We start from the raw sequence: 27032 nt of genomic DNA, 5'->3' as shown, positions 1-27032 counted from the left end.
ACATGGGATTCTCTGTTTCTAGGAGGACTGTGCGTTGTACTGTAAACCGAGCAAAGTCCAGCGCCGGACCCTTGACTTGTCTCATGGTACCGACTCTCTACTGAGCCTGAGTGTGGTTGGCATTGGATGGCTGTGGCAGCAGGCTTAGGTGGGCATAGCAGAGACAGTTCTTTGCATACTAGTCCTGCCTGCTTCGAGGAGGTCCCCTGAGCTCCATCGAGGGGCAGCACACATCGCCTGACTCCTGAAGGGCAGCCTGCTGTGTGTATTTACGTGCTGTTGTGTTATCTTTCGGGAGTGGGGTGAGAGCCTGCTGTGGCCAGGTGGTGTGCAAGGTAGATGGTTTCTGGCACGGTGAGCAGAGGCTTACTGCAGGGTTTTATGATCATGGCAGTGGTCAGAGGTATGAGGAGGCTGGTGCCCATGCATTGGGTGATCTGGACTGGCAGGGGTGGGGCCAAGCCACTCCCTTAGAGGAAGTGACTTCTGGGTTGGCTCTGCAGGATTGATGACCACCACGAGAGGGAGGCCACTTGTGTCCTCCTTGCTCACACAGAGATCTCCCGTGGGGCCTCCCTGCTCTGAGACCTCCTGTGCGGAATCCCAGGCCAGTCCCCAGCAGGGCCCACCCAGCCACGGCCTGATCCCTCAGACACACACAGTGTCTTCATTTCTGGATCTTTGTACTTGGGGTTCTTCCCCCCCGAGTGTTCTCTCCTCCCCTGTCTGAACCTCAGCGTCCACATCCTGTCTTCAGACGCAAGCTCTCTAGCAGCAGTGAAACCCAGTCACCTTCTATATCTTGATCTACTTTGTGTTCTTAATATTACACACAACGAACGCAGACCACGCTGCCTTCTGGGGGGTGGGGGAGGAGGCTGTGTCTCTCTCTGTCCTCAGTGCCCTCAGCCATGCTCTGACTAAATGTAGGAAGAGCTCCTTCTGCATCTTTTGGTCAAAGTGTGTCAGGCAAACAGCCGGGGCTATGAGGAATGGTGCTAAATTGGCTGTGCACACTCCGGGTTCCTGTGTAAGAATACATGTGTGTGGATGCTGGTCATGGCAGGCCACATTATCAGGGAAGTCAGCTTCTTCCCAGGGTGTTTGCTTCAGGACAGCAGTGGCTAGGAAGGGTTTGGATGGGGCCTGAACAGTGGTGGCTGCTTTCCTGCCCCAGGAGCTGGGAGATAAGCCAGTTCTTTTTCTTCTCTCCCTCGCCTCCACCCAGTTATCTTCATAACTGACCTTCTTCTCAGAAGTCATCCCTCAGATATCCCTGAAGGGATGGGAAGTCCTGAAGTCTGGTGTGTCTGAGGCCCCATCTAGGCTAGAATGGACAGGAGTCATACAGAGTCACCCATGTGTCTTATCCCCAGGTGTTAAGGCTACAGTGAGATTCTGCACCTGTCTGGACCTGTCACTACTCATGACATGGGGAAGGGGGCTGCAAAATACCTGGAGCATACTAGTTTGGGTCCTCTACAATAGACAATATTTTCCTTAAGTAGCCGTATTCAAAGCTGATCACGGTCGAGTGCGGAGGCATCTCTGAAGCACGGGTCCATCAACTGGTATAAAACTGGGAAATCGTCACTCTACTTGTTCACCTCAGAACTCTGTTTTAGGAATCTGACAACATGGACATGCAACACGCAGAGGTATTCCTTGTTGAAAATAAAGCATATACAATCACAGGTATGAAGTAGACAGTGAAAGAGTTAAACCTAATCCTCTGGTCTGAAGACGTGATTGCAACAGAATAACATTTAGTAAGTAACACTGGGGCTTGACTCGGCTTAGGACTTGCCAGGCAATACCACTTGAGCCACACCTTTTGTTTTAGATATGTTTTGAGTAGGGTCTCCTTGTTTTTGCCTGGTGCCAGCCTGGCCCCTAGTCCTCCTTACTGGGATTATAGGTGTGAGCGATCATGCCTGACCCTCCTTTTTTCTTAAAATACATGTATGTTTAGAGGTTTTTTTTTTTTAAAGTCTATTCATTTTACATTGCTTTTTTTTTTTTTTTTAAGTTGTGCTTTAAGGGCTGAGGATCAAACCCAGGGTCTTGGGCACATTAGGCAATCAGCCTGTCCAGGGTACCAGTCTTCATCCTCGAAAAGGCACTGCAGAATCGTCTACATCTATCTAAGGTCAGGGGCTTCCTCTTGTCTTTCTGGTTTAAACCAGTACCCCAGCAGGGACATGGGACCTGGTACTCCATGAGGGAAATGGATGAATGAGAGTCCCATTGATGTGGCTCTGACTTTACTGCTATCTGGAGAGTTAGGGAGTCAGACGTCTTGATTTAGAGGCCGGGTCTACCACCCTACTTCTCACTGTGCCTCTCTGTCTTCATTGGTAAAGGCGGATAATAATTATTAATAATAATAGCATTAATAAATACTAAGAAGGCTGTGATGAGGATGAGTTGAACCTCCACCTATGACAAGGATGTCGTGCCTTGTCTCACGGCAAGTGCCCCACTGATGTTATTTCTGTTCTATTTTATTGTTTATTTTTACTTTTGTTTTTCTTACCCAATCCTGGGGCTTGAACTCTGGGCCTGGGTGCTGTCCCTGAGCTTTTGTACTCAAGGCTAGCACTCTACCACTTAATCCATAGCTCTGCTTCCAGCTTTTTGGTGTTTAATCAAAGATAAGCGTCTCAGGGACTTTCCTGCCCAGGCTGGCTTTGAACCCTGATCCTCAGATATAAGCCTCCTGAGTAGCTAGGATTACTGGTGTGAGCCACCAGTGCTCAGCTTTCTGTTTTATTTTTATGAATATTAACTTTTTAAACTCTGTCCTCATCTCAGAGTTTGCTTAGCTATGTGTCTACTTTTTCTTTACTTGTGTGTCAAGGACTTCTCTAAGAGCTAAGTACACATATTAACTTAATACTCACAACAACCACATGAAGTAGGTTAGTCAGTCTCATTTTATAGATGGGGAAACTGAGGTAAGGGAAAAGTGAGTACTTAACCCCAGGTGTAGCGAGTTGCAGGGCTGAGATTCAAACATGAACGGCTTGGCCCTTCTCAGGAGGACAGGATAGCTGTGTGTGTGTGTGTGTGTGTGTGTGTGTGTGTGTGTGTGTGTGTGTGTGTGTGTGTGTGTGTGTGTGTGTGTGTGTGTGTGTGTGTGTGTGTTGGGGGGAGAGGGGAAGAGGAGAGGGGCAAGGAAACCTTAATCAGGAGATAGTGCAGGATAGCTGTGTGTGTGTGTGTGTGTGTGTGTGTGTGTGTGTGTGTGTGTGTGTGTGTGTGTGTGTGTGTGTGTGTGTGTGTGTGTGTGTGTGTGTTGGGGGGAGAGGGGAAGAGGAGAGGGGCAAGGAAACCTTAATCAGGAGATAGTGCTGCTTGGTCCCCCTCTTTTTGTCCGGGAACACTTGCCTTCGGAAAAAGACAGAGGTGTTAAGACTTGGGTGTTCTGTGTCTACTGTGCTGTCAGTCAGTGGGGTCTCCCACAGCTAGAGCCAGCTGGAGAGAGGAGGTCGCTGCTCCTGGCTGAGGAGGGATGGAGACTAATTTGCTTTGTAATCAGTGTCTCAAGCAACCCAGGTAGGAGAGCAGAGCCGTGCCAAAGGCATTGTTCAGTGGATTTACCCGCCAGGTGAGTGCTGCTAGCTTTGATGAATCCCAAACGAAGAAAACTTTCCAAGCAACCCGCCCGAGAGATGGTACAGCTTTCTGTCTCAGCAACTAGTCACTGCTTTTGAACACGACCAGGTTCTTAACGGCGAGCAATTGAAGGCCGTAAAAGAATTGTCATAAACAGTTCCCAGGATCCAAGTGTGCGGCCCAGATCTTAAGCACATAATGGAATCGTCTCAAAAGCAAGGAGGGGCAGCAGGAGCCATAAATCCTCAAAGTGCAGAATCTAGCCGTTGTGAAATTTGTGCCGAAGGGGAACCAGATGTGGATGCTGGAGAGAGTGAGGGCCGGAGGGAAGATGCCGAGAGGGCCTCTCTGCGCTGGTAGGTGCCTCCCGCTGTGTGCTGGTGGAGGTGGGATTCAAGAATTCTGGCTCTGAGGGGGGAAGCCAGGCAGACTGACTCCAGTGTGGCAGGGCAGGAGGCGGAGGGGGGAAGAGAGGGCAAAGGCAGGGGCTGGGAGGCTCTGCGTGTTCCTCGCTGCTGTTTCAGTGGCTCGAACAGCCATTCCACAAGGTTTCCCTGCATTTTTGTCCTTGATGACTCAATACGTGGAGCATAAATATACTTGAAGGATCACAAAGAGACTTAAATGCATTTACCCCGTAGAGGAAAAAAGTAACGAAGATGGGGAGGAAAAGCAGGTGGGTCCAAGTTACCATTTTTGGCCTTGTGTAGAGAACGGATTTTATTTACAAAACCCTCCAAAAAATATGAAGCTGAGATGTGCCGGGCACCCGCTGTATACCATACATCTGGCCAGGGCTGCAGAGTTGTAAGCCAGTAACCCGAGGCCTGAAATGCAGAGGGACCTCTGCTTAGCAATTGCGAAGAATGCATAGGGTCTGAGTTTCCCAGGGTGAGCACAGGGGCAGTCATGCTTAGGCAGGGCTCAAGAAAGCCTTCTTATCAACATCTCCTTTTGTGGATCATGCTTTTTAAGCCGAGTAAGAACTCTTTTCCTAATCCTAGGTCCCCAAAATGATCTCTTATGTTTCTCACATTGTTATATGTTAATAGTCTACATCAAATCCATGATCCATGTCAAGTAAATGTTGGTATGAAACGAGGCAGAATCTGGGCAGCGGTGGCTCACACCTGTCATCCTAGCTACTTAGGAGACTGAGATCTGAGGATCGCCGTTCAAAACCAGCTGGAGTAGGAAACTCAGAAGACTCTTATCTCCAGTGAACCACCAGAAAACTAGAAGTGGGGCTGTGACTCAAAATGGTAGAGTGCTAGGCTTGAGCAAAAAAGCTCAGGAACAGTGCCCAGGCTCCAAGAGGTAGGAGGGTGGGGGTGGGGAAGAGGGCTTTCTTAAGGCTCGTGGTTGACACAGACCTTGAGCTGGAGGTGAGAGGCGGTGTGCTGGGTAATGATAAGGTAGGATATGAGATGCCAGGAGCTTGTAACGGAAGGTTCTAGAAAATGAAGTTGGTGCTAGCCTAGGCCTGCTTGAGGCCATCCCAACTCTCTTTTCTTAAACCAACCAACCAAGAAACAAACAAGCAAAAATAAGCACAACTCTATTCTGGAAACATTAGCGGCGCTGAAGAGAGGCGGCCATCATGGAACCTTCTACCTCCCGGACCCCAGAGAACCAGCCCAGGTTGTGCCCATGCTTGGGAGCTTCCACGCACACACGACAAGGGGACACAGTCTTGCTTAGAAACATTGTATGTATAACCACTGCCATCCCCACTTCAAGTGCTGAGGGAGGCTTCAAAGGACCCTGGAGTAAAATACCAGAACAAGACCTAGCTTAGTGGTTTTACATTGGAGGTTGCAACAAGTTTCTCTTGTGCATACTTGCAGTGGTTTGGGAAGGCTCTGAGGCCTACTTCTTTATTTTCCTATGCCAGTCCTGGGGATTGAACTCAGGGCCTGGTGACTGTCCCTGAGCTTTTGTGCTCAAGACTAGCCATCTACTACTTGAGCCACAGCTTCACTTCCGTTTTCTTTTTTTGTGTGTGTGTGTGTTTTGTTGGTTTGTTTTGGTAGCTAATTAGAAAAGAGTCTCACAGACTTTCAAGCTTGGGTTGGCTTGGAACTAGATCCTCAGATCTCAGCCTCCTGGGTAGCTAGGATAACAGACCTGAGCCACAGGGGACTGGCTTTGTCTTTTACTCAACCAACTGCCTGTTCCCTAGTGCTCTCAGAGCCTTGATCTGGGAGCCACATCACAGTCTGTCAATCCCTGGCAGGTGGCTGGGCTGACACCAGTCATGAATTCAATCTTGTCAGCACCTCAAGTGTTCCCAGTGGTGACCAGGGCACTGAAGTATCAGCTTATCAAAACTTGGTTTCACAGAAGTGGCGCTGTGGCTCAAGTGGTAGAGTGCCAGCCTTGAGCACAAAGAGGCTCAGGGACAGTGCCCAGGCCCTGAGTTCAAGCCCCAGGACTGGCAAAACAAAACAACACCAACAGAAACACCAACTTGGTTTCTATAACTACTGGGTACAGTTGGTCTTTCACACATCTATCTGATTTCACTTAGAATTTTGTTTTGTTTGTTTTTTGTTGGTCATGGAGCTTGAACTCTGGGCCTGGGCGCTGTCCCTCAGCTCTTCAGCTCGAGGCGAGTGCTCTACCCCTTGAACCACAGCCCCATTTCTGGTTTTCTGGTGGCTCATTGGAGATCAGAGTCTCATAGACTTTCCTGCCTGGGCTGGCTTTGCACTGTGATCCTCAGATCTCAGCCTGCTGAGTAGCTTGGATGACAGGCATGAGCCACCAGCACCCGGCTTACTTAGAACGGCTTACTTAGTAGTTTGAATGTCCCATCTGTTGACAATATGGACTATTTCATAATGTGTTTTTAATTTGCTCTATTATCTTTCCTGATGCTTTTAATTCTGAGGTTTGCCTTTTTTTTTTTTAAAGAAGAGGAAGAAAAAGGAGCCCCCTTTCCTGGAGATGTCTGCAGAGCAGGGATTTGGGATGAGCTCCCTCAGGGCTTCCATATTCTTACCATGCCTCCAGCCCCTTCTCCCACTGGTTATTTTCAAGGTAGGGTCTTGCCGTATGCCCCGGCTGGCCTGGACCCTTGTCCCTGTGCTTCTGGTGTTGCTGGGCATGACACTGCTCCCCGCCACCGTGTGCCCTCTGTAGCCAGGGTCACAGGCACGCGCCACCACCCATCCATTGAGATGGAGCCTCTCAAACCTTTGTTCCTGGGCTGGCCTCAGACTGTGTGTTCGTCCATCTCTACCTCCCAAGTCTCTGGGATTACAAACTCCAGCCACTGAGCCTGGCAGCATAAAGCCCTTGGAAGGGAAGTCTGGCCTCTTAACAGGATGCTCCCCGGGTGCTGGGCCTCTGTCCTCCCCTTCATCTCTGGGCAAAGCATGACCCCCTGCAGTTGATCTGGGTTATGGCTGGAGAGGGGTGAAGTTCTTCTCCCTCCCTTCCCCCTGCCCTTAGGGCCACTGGCCACTGCGGGCCTGTGACTATAAAACTGCTCAGAGGCCCCAGGAACACGCCATAGTGTGTGTGTGTGTGTGTGTGTGTGTGTGTGTGTGCGTGCGTGCGTGCGTGCGTGCGTGCGTGCGTGCGTGCGTGCGTGCGTGCGTGTGTGTGTGTGTTTAATGAAGGCACCTGGTTCCCGTAAGCTTGGGACTCTCCACAGGCTGAAGTCTGAGCTAGCGGAGAACAGAGACGTGCTGGGGGGGCTGTAAAGCTTTGAGTGTTTCCAGGGCTGCTGCTGCTGCTGACTTCCCCCATCCCCAACATCTGGGCCCAGGCTGCGTGGCCCTTCTGAAGAGGAGGGAGGCTTTGTAGGAAACAAAAAAAGCCTGACTATGGTGACTTCAGATTGGGACACCCCAGAGCCTTCCTGCTTCCGTTCACAGGGGGCCTGATCTGCCCCCAGAGAACCCCCCACTACATCACTCAGACACAGCCTGGAGATGGGTCAGGGCTAGGAGGGACTAATGTGTTCATCTCCCAGGCCAGAAAGCCGGGGTGAATGCGCAGCCTTCCTTTGAAGAAGCAGCTCTGGGAGACTCCAGTGTAAGCCTGCCTTTCATGGCTGCCCCTGTGGCTTTGATGACCACCGTTCAGTATGGCCTTTCCTCTGTCTACCCTCTCCCTGCGTCCTCATTCCCCACTCACCAATGAGATCCTGGCTTCTTCACTTTGGGAGCTGCAGGGTTAAGCAGAAGCCGGCCCTCAGGGACCTGCTTGTTTGTTCCTGGAGAAGCTCACAGCTGGCTCTCTAGCTGTGACTCACAGTCTCAACCTCAGTTGTGCAACCCACATGCCCCTAAGCTTAGGACCCTAGAACAAGAAATAAAAGGGGCTTTGGTGTATCTGTGTTTGAATTACGCAGCATTTGAAATTGGTGAAGCAGTACCTGCAGTTTCCAGGACCGTAAAACACAGGGCTTCCCAGGAGGTGAGGTACATGTGCGTGAAGGACACACTGAAGGAAAGGACTGGGTGATTAGCAGTGGCTCTTTTTGGAGGGAACTTGACTGACATCAGGGCTTTGAGTGAGTAGGCCTTACTCCATACACTTGATCTGTCCATCTGCTCTGGTATGCACATCTTGAATCTTGGAGATGTTGTCCATGTCCCTCCGAATTCTGATCCTAACTTTAGTTATTATAATGAACAAACCAAACAGTGGGCAAATGTTCTGAACAAAGGAGGAGGAATAGTTAATGGGGTCATTGGTTTTCTTTTGGGAATCGGGGTAGTAAGAAATGTTGACGTCAAGACTTTATAACTTCTGATAGAAGGGTGGCATCGGTCAAGATGCATTGTATTCATAAACTGACATGTTGAGTTGAAATTATAATTTCTGTATATTTACATAAGTTTGTTTTAGATAAATTTATACATAATAAATTTATTCCGTAAATATGTTTACTTAACATCTATTTATATTTATAATTTATATTCTTAAATATAATTAAAAAAAAAAAGACTTTATAGCGTCCTGGTCTCCCAACATTCAGTCCAGGACACCAAGCCCCAGCCTTCTTGGTCTGCAGAGCCATGGGCCCCATTTCCAAGCCCCTGGTGATGGCAGGTGAGACTCTGTTATCTTGGTAAGTCCCTTACTCAGCTCCACCCCATGCAGCATTTGCCACGTGCTTGATTTGTGTACAAGATTTTATAGGCAGGGCTATGGCGTTACCTAACTCTAGAGAGCATTAGCTTTCCCACAGGACTCCCCCTGAGTTCTGAGCCTTGCTGACTCTACTCAAGCTCTTGGGCTTCCTGGAGATCAGAACTCTGAGATTCCTACATTGGATGGCAAGCTTCCCAGTGGACATAACTGCTGGCCAGGGTATAGTGCTACCGATTAAACAGGCTCTGTTCACCAGGGATGGAGAGAGAGCTTCCAATGGATGGACAACCATGGATTGGGGGCATTGGATCACGCATGTAGAGAGCTCCCTCTTGGTGGGTTAGCAAAGCTGTGATGTCTTCCACCTGGAAGACTTCAGAGTTTTGCTGGACAGACCTGATATTCCTTTTGTGGGACTGTTGTGTGGGGGCAGGAGAGGAGGGTAGAGAGAGCAGATGCTTTACATTGAATGGGCCTGGGTGTAAATCCTCCTCTATCCATCTGTCTGTCTGTCTGTCTATCTATCTATCTATCTATCTATCTATCTATCTATCTATCTATCTATCTATCTATCTACCTACCTACCTACCTACCTATCTATCTATCTATCTATCTATCTATCTATCTATCTATCTATCTATCTATCTGTCTGTCTGTCTATCTATCCTTAATTATTTGAACTTTCTGAGCCTCTGTTTTGGCATCTGTAGCTTGGACACAAATGATCCAATCCACCACACAGAGATAGTGTGAGGATTACATGAAGGAATACTTCTGGTGCATAGCATAGTGAGATGGTGCATGGTATGTGCTCTACGCATGTTAATGCTCATTGTCATCACTCACTTTTTCATTCAGCATGAGCTTCATCTATTTGCATGTGCATCAACACAGGGCTCTTAGGTGGCACAATCAGCACAGCCACTAACTGATCCTTTGCCTGAAGGGTCCTTTTTGCTTTTGGTCTTGGGGCTTGAACCGTCCCTCAGCTCTTGAGCTCAAGACCCGCGCTCCACCACTTGAGCCACAGTTGCCACTTCCAGTTTTCTGATAGTTTATTGGAGATAAGAGTCTCTCAGACTTTCCTGCCTTGGGCTGGTTTTGAACCTCGGTCCTCAGATCTCAACCTCCTAAAGAGCTAGGATGACAGGTGTGAGCCACCAGCTCTTGACTCTTGGCTCTGCAGGGTCCTTTGAGGCACCAGTTCCGTCTCCTGGAGTCCCCCCAGAGTGAACTCAGAATATGTTTCCAGGACCCCACCCTCAGTCAACCCCTTATCATCTCTGCACCTGCCTCACTTAGGAGACCTTGCAGGAATTGGAGGGGAGGGCTGAAATGCAAGCCTGCACAATCCTAGACTGTTGTTATTTACAGCCCATAACCTGCCCAGTTTTACCTGTTTTTGCATGCAGAGACCTATCAAGTAAACATTTAAGAAAGGATCTATGAACATTCTATACATTTGATTTCCATGATTGGAGCCCTAGGGGTATTTTTTTTTTTTTGGAGACTATTTCATGTGAAAGAGACAAATGATAACTGTGTATACTTGACTGGTAACCATAGAGATGAAATTCTACCAGATCAAAGTCTGAAGGTAATTAACTTCCTGCAAATTACGGTTGTTGAACTCATGCACAAAGAGATAGGACTTCACTCACGGGCTAAGCAGACAAAGGAAAAAAAAATCTGTGGGGGAAAGAAACGCATTAACAAGGGGCTAACAAGAAAACTATCCCTTGTCCCTGTCTCCAAGGGTCCTGGAAACTGAGGGACCTTGGGCTCTAAAACGCTCAAAGTCAGATGTAGTTTGACTCCCTTCTTGTCACTTTTACTATCTGAATGGTCTCTTTGCTGACCCAGAGCTCATGGTGTAGACACTGGAATGACCAGACATATCCAGTTGTCCACAGAATCATAGAGTGAGTGACTGTCAACCCTTTCTTACCCATGATCTCGATTCACTACTGCTTTCTCCATTTCTAAACACAGACAAGGGGACTTTCCTTGTTATGTAAGACACTAAGCAAGCAAAGCTCACGCTCCATGTCTCACAAGATCAACCCTTTCCAATTGTCCCTCCCCATTACATCATCTTGGCAGAGTGACGATGCCAGTGGATCCTTCCCTCCTGTTTGTGCAGTGTCTTCCTCTGCTTCTGGCTGCAGCCAGGAATTTCAGCCTTCAGATGCCCACAGGACCACCTCTGAGGAACGGTTTTCCTTTGACACAGTATGGTGTAGAATGGCTGAAGTACACTTACTACTAGCTGTGTGACCTAAGGTGAATTGCTTCATACTTTTATGCCTCAGTTGGCTTGTTAAAAAAAAAAAAAGCTAATAGTGGATCTGCTGTGAGAGAGGTCATGCCTGGAAAAGCCTTGGGCACAAAGCCTGGCACACTGGGGTAGATTGCTATTAACCTCACTTTGTCAGTGAGGAGATGAGCATACTGAGAGTAAGTGATTTGCCCTGGGTCATAGCTAACTATAAGGTTGATTGAGGATTAAAGGAGTTACTGTAATAAGTAACTTGGTTTTGACAGGTGGGGAGGTAGGGAGATACTTAAGACAGTTGGGTCCTTTTGTTCTCTGATGAGTGAATAAGACCTGGGTATGCTTAAGGGAGGGAGCAGAGGAAGGATGGAGAGTTGGAAGATTTGCAAGTTGTTTTGTTCCCTCTCTCCTTTTTTCTTTCCTTTCCCCCACTTACCACCCCCACCCTCTCTCCTTCCTTCTCTTGTCTGTCTCATCCAGAAGATGTTTCTGGGTCCTACCTTTTGCCTGACCTGTGTTAAGGAGGTGGAATTCGGGGGCACAGCACTTTAGACTGGCTCGGGATGGGGCAACCTCTTTGGCAGACTCTAGAACTTCAAGAAACTTTGGGGAAAACCAACCCTGGCCGTGACCTTGGGAACTCTTCCCATCTGTCCCTGCTATGACACATCTGAGGGGGGAAAAAAAATCCATTCGTATTTCTACATATTCCTCTTTCCCTCAGCCAAGCCCCTCAGGGTTCAATATTTCACTCACCATCATGCTGTGTTTGAGTTGTCAAGGAGACTTCTGTTGGCTTCATGACAGCTTCTCGGCTGGAAATGATGTCTCTGGGTGTGGTTTTTGATTGAGTTAAAAGTAGGTTAAGGTAGTAAGGTAGGCCAGCCATTTCCAGGCCCTTCACGGCTCTGATGTTGAGTTAGTGGTGGCCAGTATATTCCAAATGGGATAGCCTGTGGCACAGAAGAGTGATTCACTGCCCCCGCCCCTCGTGGGCCTGCCCTTAGATTCTTGGTTGCGCTGAGCTTGAACCCTGGACGGCAGGTGTGCGACTGTCTGCCGACCAGCTTCCAGGGGCTTTCCTTCCAACCTGGTCACCAAACAGTTGGTTGTTCAGAATGGTTTAGACATTTCTGCTCCCTCAAGCTTTTGAGTTATGCTGTTTGGGATTTTATTTTGTTACTAAATAAAGGGTTTTTCTTTTTAATGAAGTTCATTCATTTAATTCATTTTCAACTGGGCTTTTTTAGTGACCATCAGACCCTTCTTCCATGCAGCCAGTATTCTGAGTGACAGCACCCCACCAGGTGGATATAAGTCTGTGTATCTGTGGGTTAGTACATAAACTCAAACCCCAGGGGTCTGCCCACTCAGCCCTGGCAGTTGCGAGGCCATTGCTAACGGGAATCAAGGAGAAACGGAAATGTATGGGAACCTGCATGCACTCCGTTCCTTTGGCCAGGGCTCTGCTCCTCAAGTCAGTCTCAAAAGAAAAAGGAAATGAGTCTCCCCCAGCCCCATTGCCAAGGCCTACCTCCTGGCTTGGGACTTAATGGTTGAGAAGTTCTTATTTGGGCCATGGATGTAGGGGGCTTCCCCCAGTGCCCCTAGTCTCCCCGAGGCCTTGCTGAAGCCCTCCTGGGAATTCTAGACACCAGCTCTCTAACCCTCCACCTGCACCCTCCCTCCTCTGTTGTTTTCTGGCTGTTCAGGGAGGTTGAAGGTGAATGACTTTGGGCAGATGATTCGCCTAATGAAGCTACATGCCTCCTACAATTACCACGCAGGCTTTGAGGAGTCCCATTTGTTCATTTCAGCCCCAGGGCTGAGTGGAAATCCTGATGGGCAGGACATCCTCCTAGCAGGCCTGGCCCTGTCTCCAGTCACAATACCCACACTGCCCCTCCCTGGGTCCCTGGGTGGGTGGCCCGAGGGCCTCTGCCACGCAGGGATTGGGAGCCATCTTCCGAAGCTGGCAGGCTCGGTGGTGACAGCCAGCTTCACTTAAAGAACCTAAGAAGAATCGTCAGAGGAAATGTTGTCACAGCCCCCTAGACTTGCCTTCTGCAGGGAGAAAGAGATGCTAATCCAGGAAGCCCAGGAAGGCCCTGACAGTGCCCAGGGCTCTCGCGTCATCGGCTGGGTTGTGATTGCCCTGCTTTCTCACCAGGTCAGTGGATGGGCACAGGGAGGACAGAGAGATGGACAAGGAGCAAGGAACAATGCACACAGCCACAACTTCCTGAGTCCCCGCCAAGTCCTCTGCTCGAACTGTCTCCTTGGGTGTGCACAGGAGCCCTGCATGCTGGGCTTTATTACTAGGCTCTTTGTAGACATGAAGGGACAGAGATTCCAAATTCCCAAAGACAAGTCTCGTTAGTCAGCCCCAGCCTGTCTGTCTCCAAAACCAGCCCCTGCCGCCCTCCTGGAGAAGGCACAAGGGCGCATTCAACCGAATGAACAAGCAATCAAGAAACAGACAAAAAGGAGCTTTGACTTCCCTTCTTCCCAGTCTTTCCGGAGCTTGCTTTTGGCCAGGTACTCAATGGACATCTCTGCTTCTGAACCCTCCCAACAGATGTAAGAGCCACCAGGTTAGCAGTGAGGAATGGCACTTCCGATCACTCAGTCTTGGCCCAGTCATCAGCAGTCAACCAGGCATGGGGCCTAGACGTAGAGAGGCCTGGGTAAGAACAGCGTGCGGCCCACAGCGCCGCCTTTTACTGTGGGCGTTTCCTGGGCAGCACTTCGCCACGGTTCTGTTTGCTGCGAATAGCATGACCTAGTGCTCCCATCTGGTAGTTTACAGGGTCGGCCACTGATGCTTGGAAAGCCACTTTGTCCTATAACTCATCAAAGAGCTGGTGGGATCTTGACCGGAAGGGATTTTTGAGGTTCTTCAGGCGACATCGCTTCAGTCACAAGAGACCTAACTGGACTCTATAGAACCTTGAGAATGGTGTCTGGTGGGAATTAAGTGGCGAGGGAGTGTTCACGAAATAGAAGCATGGAACACCATCGAAAAAACGCTTTTAAGTGATTTTAGATGAGAGCCGTGGTATGCAGAATTCTATACGTTATGCTTCTAGTTTTGTTTGTGTGTATGCATTTATCTACATGGGAATAATGATTATCTCTGGGCTTCAAAAAATTTTGGACATTTTGATTTCTCTCTTTATGGCATGCTATATTTTCTCCATTATCTGTAATAAGCACGAAAGGCTTTATCATAAAAGAAATCATGTTGAGAAATACTAAACAAAGACTACTCCTCTGTGACAGGCTTTAGCCTCACCCCCTGCTACAAGGTCAGTTCTACAGGATGGATGCCGTGTTTCTCTGAGAGGTCAGCTCTTACTTGGAGATGCCAAGGGTATTTGGACTGGCTGAGTGGGAAAGATTTGGGTCCTGCGTGTTTGACTACCTTGTCTACCGTCACCATGTACAGAGAGCATGGCTGGCCAGCCTGACTTTCCCAGGGTTTCATCTTGCCTAAGTGGGTTCCATCTCTAGCAGAAATACCAACAATACCTTTATCAACCCTGGCTGTGCTCAATCAAACTTACCTTGAGAAGTTGCTTTCCAGAAACATGCACATTTCACATCCTCTTCACTGTGGCTGCCTTTCCTGCTGAGACTCTGACCATTCTAAAATATACCCCTTTGAAAGCGCCAGTGAACTTGAAAATGGCCCATGTGGAGCCCCGTTTGTGAAGTCTTTGGCTAGGTGAGACCCTTCCACATTGGCTCAGCTTGGTGGGAAGACGCTGGTTTTACCTAACTCAGTGCTGAACAGAGAAATACCTGCATGGTCACAGAGAACGATATTAGCACTAGAGGAAAAGCAACAACAACAACAACAACAAAAACACATGGCCTTTTAGCTAGGGTCAAAAATCTTTAGACTGGCCGGGCGCCAGTAGCTCATATCTGTCATCCTAGCTACTCAGGAGGCTGAGATCTGAGGATCGCAGTTCAAAGCCAGCCCAGGCAGGAGAGTCCGTGAGACTCTTGTTTCCAATGAACCACCAGAAAACTGGAATTGGCACTGTGGCTCAAGTGGTAGAGCGCTCACCTTGAGCGGAAGAGCTGAGGGACAGCGCCCAGGCCCAGAGCTCAAGCCCCACAACCAAAAAAGACTGGATTTGCACTAACCTGAAACCCAGTCATGCCTAAGCTTGCTTCTGGACAGAGACTCAGATATTTGTGCTGGCTTGAATTCTTCCAGTCTTACGGTTTTCTTCCGTATGAAATGCCAGTATTTTCAGGCAGGTGGACTGAGTGATAGGTCAATCTGGACGAGGCTGGGGGAGGTGTTCATTTGGGTTCAACTTACCATTAACTCCAGATCTCAGAAACAGCCCTTGTTTGCTAGCATCTGACGCCCCTTTCCCTCACTTTTTATTTTAAATATGTGAGAAGCATTTATTTTCCGACAGACAGTCGCATCCGTTTGGATCCTCTGACTCCACAGCACATCTGCAGAGCACTTCGAGGTCACACACGTGGGCCCTGGGTGCTGGGCTCCAGGCTGTTTCCCTCTACCATTGCCCCCAGAGCCAGCACCGTTGTCAAGTTTGTTTAACCTGTCAGAACTCCATTCTCAAAGAAGTTAAGTGGTTTGGCTGAGGATCCTCGTCTAATGAATGGCAGACCCTGAAGTTGAGCGAAGCTCTTTTGTCTCCCCAACCCCCCCCCCAGGATCCACCGTCTCCCCATCCACCCAGCCTTCGCATGAAACTAGCTGGGGCCTGTGGTCTGCCAAAGACAAGCAAGGGAGTTACTTGGAAAAACAGCATCATTACCTTTGGTGCCTTTGTGTTTGTGGGCTCTGAACAAACCTCCCTGAACCATAAAGAAGAGGTTTTCCAGGCCCAGAGAAGCTTGCCTTGACTGTGTATTTGGTTTGCTTTTATAGTTCCGAGGAACAATAAAACGGATGAAATTACCACTATGGCTTAGGAGAGAGTAAATTAGAATTCCTTGCTGGCGAAGAAGCCCATAATTCTCCTTTGTTCTCCATGCTCCTCTCACCTTGTTCTTCACCATGCGTCCTGCGTCCTGCGGTGACCCCTTCCTGGGCTTGGAGCTCCCCTTCCTGGGCTTGAAGCTCAGACCCCCCCTCTCGCCCCCCAGGAATTCTTCCTCAGAGGTTGTGGCCCAGAGCCTGCACCTCAAAGACTTGCCTCCCCCTTTCCCACACTCCAGATTGCCTTCCAGAGGTGCTGCTTCTCAGAAGCCCCCCCCCCCCCTTGCTGTTTTCATTCTATTTACTGGTTTCAGGTAGAATGTTCTCCAGTCCTTAGCCTTCCCCTATGTCTGGTACTCTTTTGGTGCCCTTGAATTATCAAGGGGGGAAAACAGTGGCTGTTAAAGGCCAAACTTACCAAGGTCCACATGGACCTCCAAATGTAATTCCTCCCTAGTTGTTTATGGTTTAGATTGCCGGTGACCTACAGAGGCTCGTACGCTAAAGGCTTGCTCAGCCATCTGTGGTGGAAAGTGGTAGAGCCTTTAAGAGGTAGAGCTAATGGGAGGGCATTAGGTCAGGTCTGTCAGAGCCCTGTCCCCCTTCTTGCTGTCCTTCCTGGCTGCTCTAAGTTGAGCAGGTTTTCTCCATCTCCTGGAAGTTCTCACCATGATGTTTTGCCTTGCCACCAGTCCAGTGAGATCATGGATTAAACAGAAATGATCCCTTCTTTTAAGTTGACTTTCCTGGGTATTTTCTCACGGCGGTGAAAGCTATGTAACATAGCAAGGAGAACTCATTTCCATACCTGCATGCCTCATATACACACTTACCCATGTGTGTACTCACCCATCTGTCAGTCATTTGCTCACAGACTTGGAGCACCTGCTCGTGCAAGGGGCTGTTTAATTTTTTAAAATATAATTGTTATTATTGGTACAGAGGGATTACAATTCCATAAGGCAGGTGGTGAGGTGAGTACAATTCTTTTTGGACAATGTCACCCCTTCCTTTGCTTTCCCCCAGTTTCCCGATGAAGACTGTTTCTTACCTCCAGGAGGAGAGACCTCCAAACTGCAGTCTCAAAGGAGATACGTAATCAAAGACTTGTAGGGTACACGTGCAGTTCCTGAGTACTTTTGGATAATGAGTGTGCACACACCCCTGCAGGAACCTATTTTCCGGCATCTAGACAAAACCACCTTAATGGTTTTAACACACCAACATGTGTTAGGGCAAAACCGAGTTCTTTAGCCAGGCGTTTCTTATTCAGTAGTGATTCCTCAATTCCTAGGAAGTTCATCTTGGAGACTTCAAAATGGGCCTGCTTTTGCTTTCATAGTTATGTAAGTTAGCACAGCAGAGGAAGGGAGAGGAAGAATGGTTTCCTGAAGGGACTGAAGTCAGGAGCTTCGAGTTCTTTTCCTCTTGCCACTGAGGTCTTGAGCAGATACCTTACCTGTCTCTCTGTATCTTTTCTTTTTTGCCAGTCTTGAGGTTGAAGTTCTGGTTCACCCAGCCTGGGCTAGCGCTGTACCATTTGAACCATAGCTCTGTTTCTGAGTTTTTGGTGATTAATTGGAGATAAGAATCTAATGGACTTTCCTGCCTGGGCTGGCTTTGAACTGTGATCCTCAGATCTCAGCCTCCTGAGTAGACAGGCGTGAGCCACTGGTACCCTGCTCATGTTTTCATTGTTAAAGTGAGATTATGCTTGCCTTTGTAGTTCACAGGAATATTATATAGGCGTGAAAGTGCTTGGGAATTTGTTGTTGTTGTTTTTCTGGTCCTGGGACTTAAACTCAGGTCCTATGGCGTGGATGCTGTCTCTTAGCATCTTTGCTCAGGGCTGGCTCTCTACCACTTGAGCCACAGCTCTGCTTCAGCTTTTTGGTAGTTAATTAGAGGTAACAGTCTTACAGACTTTCCTGCCAAAGCTGGTTTTGAACTGCTATCCTCAGATCTCAGCCTCCGGAGTAGTTAGAGTTATAGGCGTGAGCCACTGGCACCTGGTGGGAATTTTTTTTTTCTTAAATAGAAATTAATACATGTAAGACACTGGAAGTGAGTCTTGGGGCAAATGATTTAAGCGTGGAGATGTGTTCTGGGTCTTTAGGACCAGCCCGTTTGTTGCCTTAGGTGGCATCCCTGGTTTGTTTGGACAGTCTCAATTCATGTTTGATTTAAGTATTAAGAATACTTTTTTTAAATTCTCAAAACGGTGTTAGGAATAGACTTGGTGGTTATGTTTATGGTTCACCAAATGGTAAACAGGGATAGGCATCTGGCTAAGTACAGAAGCCCAAGTCAGGCAGATGAGTGCTGTCTAGGGCATCTTCTCTTCCCAGGTGAGCAAGGGTTCTGCAGTTGTCCTGATGGGCTAGCTCACGAGGTGGAACCACATGAAGAGGAGAAAGATTCCACGCGGGGCCGTGGCTGTGCGGTTACAGGGAGCATGCTGGAGCACATGGGGCGGCAAGGCCCAGGGGGGCTGTCCTAGGGTGGGATTGCTCCTTTGCAACCAGCACTGACTGATGCAAGTGGGCAGGCAGGGTGGGAAGCGGGCGCCATCCCCACAGCAAAGGGAAAAGGCCAGATTCTCCCTGGTGCTCAAGACCCTTGACAGCAGTCAAACGTGAAGTGGATCGTGTGTGTGTGTGGGGGGGGACTTTTTGTCACTAATTTAGGGCTCCTATTGGAAAGCCAGGGCTGGCATGTTGGGTGCTGAGATTTGCTGGACACACATGGCATTTGCTGGCGGTGAAAGGAGCACGTGTCTTAGGATCACATCGCCTGAGCTTCATCACTGACTTACTACGTGAGCATGGGCCAGGTACACTTCCTCCCAAGCCTGCTTTTCCTTCTACAAATTGGGATTCATCCTTACCCCCGTGATCTCATTCCACCTCACCTAGTGCCTTCTCAGGATGCTAGGGAGCTTCGTAATCACGGACTTAATGTTGACGCCTGGCGAGTACCAGGAATACAACAGAGAAAGAGACAATGTTACAGAGCCACTGTTGGCGGAGAGGATGCTAATGGTGGACCAGTAGTAAGTGGGTAAATAGATGCGCTAGACCCCACGCTATAGGATAGGGAGAAAACCCAGAGGATGCTGAGAGAGAGAGAGAGAAGAAGGCGCCTGGGTGAGAGGCTTGTACTCCTTACACTAATGTGATCAGGGAAGACTTGGCTCTGACAGGCTGAGCAGTGCGCATGCGGAGACAACAGTGCATTTTCCCGGCCGAGGTAACAGTGAGTCCTGTTATCACCTGATCACGTGACTTATAAACCATCCTTATAAACAAGGATGGAAGCGGGGTGGAGTGGTGGGGGGGATAGTCTGAACTCATTCAGTCTGTCCAAAATAGATAAAAGAGGAAAGACGTCGGCACAGACAAAAAGTGGTAGTTAACTCTTGTCTGCGTAAAGAGGGGGGATGTGTATGTATTCATATATCTGAGTATCTCTAGCAGGATAAACCAGAAACTGATACTGAGAAGCCTGGGTAGAGGCCTAGGGGAGAGAGAGGTTCACTTTCAACCGTGTGTCTACTTTTATGGTTTGATTTTTTTTTTAAACTGCATGCATCTATCACTTTACAATGAACAATCCCGTTTCAAGAGACAGTTCTAAATGTATACTTCTTTAAGATAATTGTCTGTCGGCCATTTGGAACCAAAGCAAGACGAGGGGTAAGTGGAATCTCCCAGGTGCCAGGAAAACAAGCCCAGTCTGGGAGCCAGAACAGGCCTGGGCCAGCTCTGGCTGGAGATCCCAGGAAGTGGGAGCAGCGACCCCAGGCACGCATCACACAGGTACAGACACATTTCCATAGCCTTTCTTCTCTCTGCACACGAAGAGGGCCACTCATTTTTCCCTTTCTGACAATCCTACCCGACTGGGGCCTGAAAGAAGAAAGTCACAACTCCAACCCTCAACTCCTGGGCTGGGTTTTATCATCGTGACATCCATGCAAGCTTGATTCTCTCACATGGCTACACAGCCCCAGAGCTCCTAGCACAGAGCCTCATGCTGAGCATACAGTATCAGTACCTCAGGAAAGGGGGTTATTCACAGTGAAGCGACTTCCTTGTCCTGATGGATTCTCTGTCACTTCTCTTCCACACTCCTTTCCAAGGGAGCCAGAATATGGATAACAATACCTTTCATTATATATTTGGTTGGAAACTTCTAATAAGGTTATAAAAAGCCTCCTAAGGGGTTGAGGATGTGGCTGACTGGTAGAGCACTTGCCCAGAGTGCATGAGGAGCATCAGGGTTTGGTTCCAATCACTGTCAAAACAAAAATAGAATTGTGCCGGGCTCTGGTGGCTCACGCCTGTCATCCTAGCTACTCAGGAGGCTGAAATCTGAGGATCACGGTTCAAAGCCAGCCCAGGCAGGAAAGTCCGTGAGACTCTATCTCCAGTGAACCACCAAAAAACTGGAAGTGGTGCTGTGGTTCAAGTGGTAGAGCGCTCGCCTTGAGCTGAAGAGCTGAGGGACAGCGCTCAGGCCCAGAGTTCAAGCCCATGACCACCACCAACAACAACAAAAAAAGGATTGAAATTATGTTTCTGTTTTTTTCTTGGTGGGGAGGGGTCCGGTCGTGGGGCCTGAACTCTGGGCCTGGGTGCTGTCCCTCAGCTCTTCAGCTCAAGGCCAGTGCTCTACCACTTGAGCCACAGCGCCACTTCCAGCTTTTTTTCTTTTTTGCTTATGTGGTGCTGAGGAATCGAACCCAGGGCCTCAGGCATGCAAGGCAAGCGCTCTACCACTGAGCCACCTTCCCAGCCCCACATTTCTGTTTTACTGTATGATTTCTCCTTTGTTTTTATTGAAGTTCTTAAAGCATTTTTATATTTACTTTACTACTGAATACTTCAGCTACCTGGAATCTTTTCCTTTCCAGATCAGAGCTGACAACCACTGAATGAGAGGTGTTTATTGAATGGTCCAATTGTATAACAGCATTTTCATTATTAACCATGTAAAATTTGCCTTTGGAAAGCTTATTCTTACTTTGTGCATAACTTTTATAAGCAGAGTTTCTTCATACCTTGATATATAATTAGAAGGGGTAAAGAGAAATAGGTAAAAACAGATACTTTCATCACAGCAAGGAATGCAACCTCATAGCCCAGAAAAGAGGTCAGAAAAGCAGAGACTTTCCACGTGTTGGTGGCCCACGTCTATAATCCTAGTTATTCTCAGGAGGCTGAGACCTGAGAGTCATAGTTCAAAGCTAGCCTGGACAGGAAAGTCTGTGAGACTCTCATCTCCATGTAGCCACCAAAGAGCCAGAAGTAGAACTGTGGTTTCGGTGGCAGAGTGCCAGCCTTGAGTGAAAAAAGCTAAAAGACAGCACAGAGGTCCAGAGTTGGAGTCCAGACAGGAGCAACAACCAAAAGCAGAGACTTGGTTTCCATGGATACAGTTTTGGAGAGTGAATTAATATGAGGGCACTGGAGGTCCATATGTTTTGTTTTGTAAACAAATTATGTTATAACTGTGTTTAAAGAAGATGAAACAAAAAGAAAAAAGCCAGAAGTGGTGCTGTGGCTCAAGTGGTAGAGCGCTAGCCTTGAGCTGAAGAGCTGAGGGACAGCGCCCAGGCCCAGAGTTCAGGCCCCACGACCGGACCCCCCCCCCAAAAAAAGAAGTTGAAACAAAACAGCTTTAGAATAATTTTTATTAGAAGTCATTAACATTTAAATTGCAGGGATATTTCCTTAAAACATGCTAAAGAATATTGCCTTAGTGAACAATTGACAGTGTAGAAATTATATTGCCTTAGTGAACAATTGACAGTGTAGAAATTAGGAAAACAGTAGAGATGTTTCCATTTATACCAGTATTATGGTGAGAGCACCTTTCTCCCTCTACTACTGAACATGACTCCAAGTCAAGAAACATGGAACTAGGGAGAAAAAAAAGGCACAGCTTCTGAAAAAAAGAAGAAAAATCCTTCAAGTTGTTCAGTTGCCTTCCAAGAAAACTTAAGAGCATTAGTAGAAGTATTATCACTAATAAGAGAATTTAACCATGTTGCCAGGCAACAAACACACTTTATAGGCACTGGTTTTCATGTGTCTTATTAACAGCAACTTGAAAAAAAATGCTTAATGATAATTCCTCATTTTAATTACCTACCATATTAAATATGTAGGAATGAATTGAATAAGAACCAGAGTGAATACTTACTATAAAATGTTCAGAATAGTTCTAAAATTGAGTGCAAGTGATTCGAATCAATAGAAAAACATTGTATTCATGAATCGGAAGATGATGTATTTTGAAGTATGTGAGACTTTACCACACTCAGGCAAAAAAAGAACACGATTGTTAAAATTACTATATTCTCATGACTTAGCAAGCTCAGGCTCTTAGTCTGAAAATCTGAAAAAAAAAAAAAAAAAAAAGCTGGATCCAAGTCCCAGCTTTAAGTGTATGATCTTGGTCAAGTTACAAAATAACTCAGGGCCTCAATTTTCCCATCTATAAAGTGGAGCTGATAATAATACTTAACCCCAAATAATTACTGTGATTTAATATTTGTAAGATGCTCAGAGAAATGCCTGCCACAGAAATGGCTTGATGTTAGTTATCATTTTTATACTAGAATCTTTAAAGTTTTTAACTCATGGAAATACCAAGAAAAACTAAAAAGGACTTTTGGGGATAAAACTTACAAAGTCTATCTACTCAAGAATTGTCAAGAAAACCTTGAAAGATGGGTTGTGGGGCTCTCTCTCTCTCTCTCTCTGTTTCTCTCTCTCTCTCTCCACATACACACACATACACATACACACACATATATATTTATGTATGTATTTATGTATATTCTAGGGTCTTGATTACAAATCACAAACTGATGGCCCTGATATAAGAATGGAAAACAAATCAACAGAAGAGAATAAAGCTTAAGAATAGATCCCAGTGGATATAGGAATGTGGTTTAATAGCATTTCACCACAATTGGGAAGAGAATTGTCCAATAAATACTCTGGAGCAATTCATTCATTACAAAAATTAGGTTCGTTCTCGTCAGCGTTTATTAAAATGTGTACGTAGACATCGGAGTACCTTGGGTACTTCTTCCACTGAAGGGTGCGGGGCGGAGGGGGACCTAATTCCCACTGAAGCGTGGGAACTGCTACCATTTACCATCCATCCAAATACATTCCAGATGAACCAAAGGGATCAATGTCACAGTTACCACCCTACAGGCAGAAGACAGTATGAGCACACAGCGGATATTATATTATGGTCTGTACTTATTTCATAGTTCACGAAGAAAAATGCGAGCACACACTATCGAAGGACAAAGGGCATTAATAACCAAACCCTGAAAAGATGATCTGCCTATGGGAAAATGCCAGGCTTCACGAACATTCAAAAATGCCCATTAAAACAATGTATCATGTTTTATACTTCATGAGGAAAGTACCTTAACCATTACAAGATCTGGTGATGCTGAGGATGTATTGATATAGCCACGTTGATGTTCAGGGGAGGAGAAGGACACTGAACTCATTTTCTCAATTTTTTTTTTTTTATAGTCAGTCTGAAAACATAGCCATCTGGAGAGGCCAAGGCATTCAACTTCTATGAACTCCGGAGAAAGAGGCAGAGATTCACATGCTGTAGGCATGCAGGTATTTGCTGCAGTGTCATCTGAATGGGAAAGATTGGAAACAGCTGAAATGCGCGGCAATGTGGTAACAGTTAACAAAATCATGGCCCATTCAGATGATGAATACCCAGTGGTCATTAGGAATCATGCTTTTGAAGAATCCTGTCATTAAATGACATGAGAAAATACTCACAGTGTACTAAATGAAAACACTAGAATACAAGCTATGTATAAGTATGGGTCTTTTTTTTCCCTAATAATCAGAAACAGAAAAAGATGGAAAGAAAGAAGAGATCATGGCATATTAATAGAACTTTATGTTTAAGTGGTTGGTTTTGAGCAAGTTTTACATTCTTCTTGATACTCTTTAGATTTTCCACTTTTGTGCAACAAAGCTATATATTCATAATGAGGAAAATATTAGTGAAAAGATAATATTGGCTAAGAGAATCTGACATGAGTTATTCTAAACAAAAAATGGTATAATGAAAAAGGCCATAGCCCCGGATTTGACAGGACAATCAGTGAAGCAGAAATAGCTACATCGGGGCTAAGAAGGTGGCTCAGTGGTAGAGAGCTTGCCTTGCATGCCCTGGGTTCGATTCCTCAGCACCACATAAGCAGAAGAAGCCGGAAGTGGCGCTGTGGCTCAAGCGTAGGGTGCTGGCCTTGAGCTGAAGAGCTGAGGGACAGCGCCCAGGCCCAGAGTTCAGGCCCCACGACTGACAAAAAAAAAAAAGAAAGAAAGAACTACATCGAGATCAGGTTGTTAAGAGGAACAGGAGCATGAAGACAGGCAGGCAGGCTGGGGGCAGAGTGTGGGGTCCCGCAGGGCATCAGAGCTTCTCAGGGAGGCCGAACCCCTTTGAGTCACCCCTCACTGCCGACTACCAGGTAGCTCAAAGGACACCCGCAGCCCAGGAACCCGGGGCTTCATAGCCCATTATCAGCCTGCCAACAACGCAGGTGTAGGCACGCGGACAGCTCTGCTTTGCTCCATTGTGTTGAAAAGGAAAAGCCTTTGGCATCGACATGGCTCTCGGGAGACCCGCAGGTTACTGATAGTGTTCCCTGACTGACATTTTCCCTCCTGTTCCTTCCGGTCTCAGAACTCAGCCTCCTGCCCAGCAACATGGCTGCTCGCTCACCCAGAACCGTTGGTGGGGAATTCTGAAGCCAGATACATCCCATCTCTTTCGTCCATCCCCCACGGACAAGATTGAGTGAGGACACCCGCATGGCTGGAGGAGATTGGTCTCAGGGCATTGGAGCCATATGACTGGGTAAGTGTGACTCCTCGTGCTGTTCCGTCAGGCCATGTGACCTGGTCTGTGTCTCTTTCCACCTCGGGGCCTCAGGCCCTCTGTTCGTAAGCAAGTTTACTTTTTGGTACAAAAGTACTTGAAAGGGAGCACCGGGGGACTGAGTGAATATACGCAAAGTGCTCTTCCCAGCTGGCCCCAGGGAGATGCCCAGCAAACCACAGTTCTAATCAGCCCAGCCCTGCAGAAGCTTAGCCGTTGCTCAGTACTGGGTGCTGCACTAAATGTGCCTGGCACCGTGCCACGGGCCGTCCCCATACAACAGTTGTTATGATGGCCACTGCTGCCATGGTAGCCGTTGCTATGGTGTCTGCCTCAGATCCCCTGTGAGGAGGTGGCAGACGGGCTCTCCTTTGATCAACCCACCTTCATCAGAGCCCGCAGCTCTTCAGGTGTGTGTAGGAAAGGATTCCATGTACAGATCCTCTGGCCTTCAGGAGCGCCCTGAGCCAGTGGGTGGCAGGGTGGGGTGGGTGGAATGGAGCACAGAGCCTGGCTTTGACTTCCTGCCCTCTGCTTGCCAGCATTTGCACATTTCTGCTCACTGGAAGCTCCTCGGGGCCTGGGCGCTGTCCCTCAGCTCTTCAGCTCAAGGCGAGCGCTCCACCACTTGAGCCACAGTGCCACTTCCGGTTTTCTGGTGGTTCACGGGAGCTGCTGGGCAGGGGCTCATGAGTCATCCTGAGTCCAGGAGCCAGGTGCTGTGACCACTCCACCTGTTCCTGATCCAAGGGAGCAGGTCACTGGCATTCCAGTCCCTGGGGTTGAGAGGTTGGCAGAATGAACTAGGGCTACCCCGAGTAGTATGGAGATAATTTACAGAGAGACTGATTTTTTGTGTATGTGAAGCGTCCACAGCTTCATGTTTGAATGAACGGATATTAGGAAACATCAGAAGCAGCGGATGGATACAGCTAAGTCTGAACACAGAGTGTTGACTTTTTTGTGACAGTGGCGGTGTGTGTGGGGGGGGGGAGGGAGGGTGAGGGTGATCATCTAGGAGACACTGTTCGAGGAACTGAAGCCCAGTCCAGCCTCCTGGAAAGTGAATGTGCTTTCCTGATTTGTCCACTTTTTCCCCCCGCTGAGGTTTCTTAAGTGGGTAATGAAAAGGTTAAGGATCTTTGCCATCGGTTCAACCCCGGAGAGGGCTTTATCGAAATTGTCCCAACTTGGTGCTTGTTCAAAGCTTGCTTAAGTGCGTACACACACGGAAAAGACGGTCTCCATTCTGGCGGGCCCAACACTTTCTTGGCTCTAGCACACAATGGCAGAGACGTCTTCCCCTTTCGTGACTGGGGCCAGCAGGTCACGTGTAGCAGCAGAAGCCTTGGTACTGCATCAAGTGATGAGGTGAGTCTTCGTGTGAACTGAGTTGTGAAATGTAGGTAAGTGTACTTGGCCCTGGCCTGGGAACACATCCTGATCCTTGTTCTGGGTGGGTGAGGGGGCTTTTCTGTCCTTGGGGAACACAGCCATGTGCTCAGGGGTCCTTCCTTTATTCACGAGAAGGACCACGGTGCCCATGGAGACAGGAGGAGAAGGCATGAGCCAAGGAGATGAGGGTTCTCCACGGAGAGGCGGACCTGTGTCTAGGGCTCTCGACTGTCAGTGTCTGTTGTGAGCCACCTCCCACCACTGCTGCTCTGCAGCCTCAGTGGGTTGTTCCCTTCTGGCAGAGCAGGAAGTTACTGAGGTGTAGGATGTAGAGTGACGGAGCTCTGTTCCCCACTTCTGCAGCCCCAGCTGGGAGCTTTGCTGTTGGGTTCAAGGTTTACTTAGTCTAACCCTATGATGTCAGGATGACCCCAAGATGCCTGGCTCAGGCATGATGGAAATGATGGTGTAGGGTGTTTAAAAAGCTCTCGCCGGATGCCGGTGGCTCACGCCTGTCATCCTAGCTACTCAGGGAGGCTGAGATCTGAGGATCACGGCTCAAAGCCAGCCAGGGCAAGAAAGTCCGTGAGACTCTTTTTTTTTTTTTTTTTTTTTTTTTGGTGGTTGTGGGGCTTGAACTCTGGGCCTGGGCGCTTGTCCCTCAGCTCTTCAGCTCAAGGCGAGAGCTCTACCACTTGAGCTACAGCGCCACTTCCGGTTTTC

At 47.9% G+C, this 27032-nt stretch overlaps 1 long non-coding RNA gene across 1 annotated transcript; it reads left to right on the top strand.

The window, feature by feature from the left end:
- The first annotated feature begins 3924 nt into the window (after positions 1–3924).
- LOC138809380 (uncharacterized) lies at positions 3925–26217 on the top strand. The gene is made up of 4 exons (XR_011366825.1): positions 3925–3974; positions 23537–23632; positions 24720–24893; positions 26194–26217. It is a non-coding gene; the product is annotated as an uncharacterized lncRNA (long non-coding RNA).
- The last annotated feature ends 815 nt before the right edge of the window (positions 26218–27032 follow it).

This window comes from Dipodomys merriami, unplaced genomic scaffold, assembly GCF_024711535.1.
Source record: "Dipodomys merriami isolate MVZ:Mamm:240054 unplaced genomic scaffold, mDipMer1.0.p SCAF_496, whole genome shotgun sequence".
Taxonomy (NCBI): domain Eukaryota; kingdom Metazoa; phylum Chordata; class Mammalia; order Rodentia; family Heteromyidae; genus Dipodomys; species Dipodomys merriami.
Note: the sequence above shows the minus strand (reverse complement) of the source record. Positions and strands in the feature narration are given on the sequence as shown.